Source organism: Lipotes vexillifer, unplaced genomic scaffold (genome assembly GCF_000442215.2).
Source record: "Lipotes vexillifer unplaced genomic scaffold, Lipotes_vexillifer_v1.1 scaffold521, whole genome shotgun sequence".
Taxonomy (NCBI): Eukaryota; Metazoa; Chordata; class Mammalia; order Artiodactyla; family Lipotidae; genus Lipotes; species Lipotes vexillifer.
Window position 1 is genome coordinate 1,598,166 of NW_006778737.1, and position 5,723 is coordinate 1,603,888.

Sequence of the window (5,723 nt, forward strand, 5' to 3'; positions counted from 1 at the left end):
ATACTGTTTAATAACCAAGATGCAAACTAATTTTGTTGTAACAAGCCTAGACCAATTCTATCAAACATGTCCTTGGTTAGATATCCAGTTTCAATTAACGTTTTGAAAGCTCATTTGACAGCCAGTCAAGTCCCTCATGCAGACCGGTTCCTTGTGTAGCACAAGTGGCTTGAACATACCATGTTCTGTTACGAAGAGACTGAAGACATAATTTATCCATCATTTCCCTAATGGCCGTAGCATTTGGCAAATCCTGTTTGTTTACAAAAAGCAGCAACGCTGCATCTCACAACTCATCTTCCTGAAGCATTTTCTGCAGCTCTTCTGCTCCTTCCTGAATTCTTTCACGATCATTGCTATCTACCACAAAAATAAGACCCTGGGTATTTTGGAAGTAATGCCTCCAGAGAGGCCTAATTTTATCTTGACCACCAACATCCCATACTGTGAAACAAATGTTCTTATATTCTACTGTTTCCACATTAAAACCAATGGTAGGAATGGTGGTGACTATCTCTCCTAACTTCAGTTTATACAGAATGGTGGTCTTGCCAGCAGCAAACAACCCAACCATCAAAATGCGCATCTGCTTCTTGCCGAAGAGACAGGAGAAGAGAGAGGAGATGGTGAGGCCCATGGCGGTAGTGGCACTTGCGATGGGCAGAAGCAGAAGGGGTTTGGCGCGACCCCGAGCCTTCTTTCACGCTCCCGGCAAACTCAGGGAGGAAAGAGGAGCTGAGGGCCGCAGGGACGGCTCGCCAGCCGGTGTGTAGGACGGAGCTCCCCTCCGGGAAGGAATTAACGGGGTGATGACCTGCTTGACGACTGGCGGGGCTGTTCCGGCTCTGGCGTTAAATGTTCGGCTATGCCACGTCACGCGGCAGCCGCGGCGACTCCGGCAGCAGCCCGGCCCCTCCAACGCGGACAGAACCGCGTCACCGTCGCCCCATCCCCCTGCGCTTCCGGCGCTGCCCGAACCAGTGCGCCTGCGCACCAGGGGAATTGGCCATCTTCACTGACTTGCGCCGCTGGCCGGCGTCACCCCCCCGGACGTGGCTCCTGGAGTTGGGCGAGGCCAGTCAGCCCCTGTGTAAAGGGCGACGGACACGGTCCCACACTGCCTCGCTTCATCACGTCCAATCAGACTCAAGGAGGGACGCTTCTGCGCAGGGAAATGCATCCTGGCGGTTGTATTCCTTGCTTCCGGAAAGGCGGGCTGTGCATTATGGGTTAGGTAGTGAACCTCCGTTCTTTCCGCCTCTTCAAGGGAACGCGCGTTGGGGATTTCTTGCTCTACGAAGGTACGCGGTTCACGCACGGGACCACACACTTGCCCTAATGGAGGGGTGAAAACGGGCCCTGCTTTCCCAAGAGATAACTTGTTAAAAGCTGACGTGCAGGGGAAGAGGCTGTAGCAACCCCATATGAAGCTAGGCTTAAACACCTCGGTCCCCACGCCAGGTCATACTGAAGATCCCTAATCCTTTGTCAGAACAAGAGAACTCCGAGACATTTTCGTCGACTATTGAAGCTTTTTAAGACAAGCCAACGGGGAAGGCTTTTCTTGTATCTCTTCTCTCCCAGAAGAAGCATGGAAGATTTATTCCTGATGTTAAGAAAGTGGAAAGCCTCCTCACTTAAAAAATATTTACGATCTTAGTGTTTTCCTGACTACAAAATAAGGTATACATCTTGTTTAAAATACACATATCTACACATATATCCGTAAGTTCCCCACAGTCTTCGCCTCCTACATACTTCCTCCATACTGTTGGTGCAGTTTAGGATTAGTAGCACCCCCGACCAACAACCCTTATGCTGGTTAAGTTATGCTCACCCACCTTTCAGATCTCTTTAGAGTTTAACTCCCTGGGAAAATACATTCTTGACCTACTAAATTACTCAGGCTCAAAAAAATGATAACTGCGCTTCACAGTTATGATTTCACATTTAATATTACTATTGACAACCCTCGTCCCCTCTCCCACTTGTCTGAAAACTATGAGGCCGGCCTCTAGCCCGTTTTTATATTACGTTGTTTTCGCTGGGCTTGGCACACCGCGAAACTCACATATGGTTGAATGATAGAGGGATAGCTGAATAAACTATGGTGTATCCATTACTATTCCTGAGAATACTCTCAGGAGTTAAAGGAATGTAGAACTATAAATTCTAATGAAAAGATCTCCGAGATACAGTTACTGAAAAAACGCCAAATAACGACTAAGTACCGTGAAGGAATATAAAAATGTAGATTTCACCCGGGGTGGGGTGTGTGTGTGTGTGTGTGTGTGTGTGTGTGTGAATGCAGAACAATAACTTTCAAGTAGAATCTGCAGTAATGATAGTTACTGGTTACCTGTTTAACCTGTGTGGAGTGAAGAGGGCACCTTCCCCAGAGTGAGGGAAACTAGTTTGGGAGTGGTAGTCAAAAGAGCTTTATCTATACTTTTAAAAATCCGCTTTATTGAGATATAATTTACATGCAACAAAATTCACCAATTCTAAGTGTACAATTCTATGAATTTTAACAAATGTATACAGTAGTGTAGCCAACATCATAATCATGATATTAATCATTTATATTACCCCCAAAAGTTCTCTCATACTCCTTTGTAGTCGTTCTCTTCCCTCACTTCAAGCTGCTGGCCAACCACTGATGTGCTGTCACTATAGACTTGCCCTTTCCAAAATTTCATGTAGGGGCTTCCCTGGTGGCGCAGTGGTTGAGAGTCCGCCTGCCGATGCAGGGGACACAGGGGACACGGGTTCGTGCCCCGGTCTGGGAGGATCCCACATGCCGCGGAGCGGTTGGGCCCGTGAGCCACGGCCTCTGGGCCTGCGCGTCCGGAGCCTGTGCTCCGCAACGGGAGAGGCCACAACAGTCAGAGGCCCGCGTACCGCAAAAAAAAAAAAAAAAAAAAAAAAATTTCATGTAAATGGAATACTACAGTATGTAGTCACTCTTCTGTGTGTGGCCTCTTTCTCCTAGCAGAATGATTTTGAGATTCATCCATGTCATAGCATGTACCAATACTTTGTTCTTTTTTATTGCTGAGTAGTATTCCATTGTATGGATATACTACAATTTCTTTATCCATTCATCAATTGATGGCCCACTTGGGTTGTTTGAAGTTTTGGACTTTTATGAATAAAACTGTTTGAACATTTGAGTACAAGTGTCTGTGAATCTATTAACTTATTTTTACAAGATGAATTCATGTACTTATGTAATTTAAAAAATAATCTTTTAATTCAATGAATAAGTTCACCACTGTTTGACATTTATTCTTCCAGATTTTACTCTCTGAAATATTAACATCCCTATATAAATATTAATGGGATTTTATACTGCTAAGCAACTCCTTTTTCAATTTACTAATATACTGTGGCCATTTTAAAATATAAGGACTTACAGATTTAACTTATTCTTTTTAAGGGTTGCATTTCATTGTATGCATGTAAGATAACTTATTTAACTGATCTATCAAATTGTAAAACATGAATTTCTTGGATTAAAATTCCACTTTCAATAATCTATGGTACCAAAATTTCCCTCAAGTTTCCTACATAATACTTTTAAGATGTTCAGTGTTCATTACAGCACTGTAATGGAGAAAACTGGAAACATCATTTAAAATAAATAAATATATTTTTTTCGCCGTGCAGCTTGTGTGATCTTAGTTCCCCGACCAGGGATTGAATCCACGCCCTCGGCAGTGAAAGCGTGGAGTCCTAACCACTGGATGGCCAGGGAATTCCCAAAACAAATATTTAAATACTCCTTTGTTTCTTTTCCTCACTGGTCACTAGTCCAGACATTCCAATTTTGCTTTTGCTTTGCAGCAATTTTATGAGTTTACGACAGTAATAAATGAAGACAGTTATTAGACCCATTGCCAGGATAAAGATTTAATTTCTTTTCCTAATAGTGCTATCCTAGGTGATTCTGTAGTTGCTTATTCCAGCTGGTGCATTCTGCAGGATGGGGTTGAATAAGATAAGAAAAACCTGCAAAGTTTCAAAAAGAGTAAGCTTTATATTGTTGAAGGCCTACTGAGTAAAACTACATTTCGTAGAACTACCCTTCAGAAACTGTCATTTCTCAGGAGTGACCCTGAGCAATCAAAACCAAAACCTTCTTTACTCAGGTGGATAAGGTAAAGCCACTTCACAGATTACAGTCGGTATATTCTGCCCCGCCCCCTTTTTAAAAAATTTCCAAATGTTCCAATAATATTCTTAAGCAAGGTGAAATTAAATTTCAGTTAAATATACATTTGAAGAACAGGGAAATGCAAAGGGTAAGCAACTGATTTTTGCACTCAGATTTTTAAACTTTTTAAAAGCAATTTAATAGACATGTTTATTAATTTCTGGTGTGCAACAAAATGCTATTTGATTTTGTAATAACAAAGTCTATGCAATTACCTGAGAGATCCACATATTTTCCCAGAATTTGACTTAAACGGAATTATAGACTATATCTCCCTTTTTGAGAAGAAAACTTCCTTTTCACTGGAAATACGTATAAAGAGTTGCTTAGCAGCTGAATAACTTAAAATTGCATTTTGGAAGCTTGCTAGATAAAACAACATTCTTGTATCCTTTAAGTTTTTATGTCTGCTTTGAGTTTTTATAGAATTCCTTAAAACAACGTTCACCTGATCTAAGGGTCTTCTTAAATTGATTTTCTAAATTTCTCGAGACAAATGAAATGGGTCCCCTTCCTCATAACTTCTTCCAAAATATAATCCATATGTTCCGCTTAGTTAAGCAAGACAGATGGAAAGAATCCTGATCTCCATCACTCGCCTCTAAAACCTAAACCAAAAAATCAAATGAAGATGTCAGGAATAGATTTTTCAGATTTCCCTTTAAGATTTTCTACGCATCAAGAAGCTAATGGAGGTTACAAAACAGGATAATGGCCCACTGAAATGTCTCCATTGTAAAGATAACGATAACCAGAGTCAGAGAGGTTAAGTAACCTGCCCAAGGTTATCACAGCTAGTAAGAACTGGGATAAGAACCCATTTCTTCTCATGTCAACTCCCTTAACCATGGTACTACTGCCTTTTTTTTTTTTTCTTTTAAGTACACTTAAAAGCAAGGGTTCCCATATGGAACAAACAGAATGGAATACCTATTTTAATTAGTGTGAGGAAGCCTCCAAAAGATTTCAAAATTCCCAGAGAGCCTCTTTTAAATACTTGTCGTAAAAGGCTAATGAAATAAAAGGCACAAAAGGTATCTAAAACAATAACTAGGTCTAACCCATTATACCCTCCTAGGCTTCCTCATCAAAACATTGGCCCCCAAAATGATGTCTCAATTTCAATCAACTGAGACACTAGAAAAAACTATCCTCAAAAACCCTATGTAAACTCTTCAGCATCAACTTAAATGGCCTCATATGGGTCCCTCTCAGATTTGATGACTCTCATGAGGGATTTTCTGGCAAACTGCTATGTATTTCCTTAAACAGCCAAGGGGAAACAAAAATTAAAATTGATGAGGTTATTGAATACCACCAGAAATATTTATTGTTTGTCCTGGATGAAACCTGACAATATATTTGAAAGGATTTGATAACTTTAGGATTAGAAATTTGGCCAAATGGGAGAAGCTGATATTCAGGGCCTCCTAGGAATTTTTTTAGGCCTTCTCTCCTAAGCTAAATATACTCAAAGGGAAAGATGCATTCAAACAATAGGTGAATC

The 5,723-nt window shown here is 41.2% G+C and overlaps 1 pseudogene; it reads right to left on the reverse strand.

Moving 5' to 3' along the window:
- Nucleotides 1-94: 94 nt before the first annotated feature.
- On the reverse strand, nt 95-637 carry LOC103086522 (ADP-ribosylation factor 4 pseudogene; annotated as a pseudogene).
- Nucleotides 638-5,723: the final 5,086 nt, after the last annotated feature.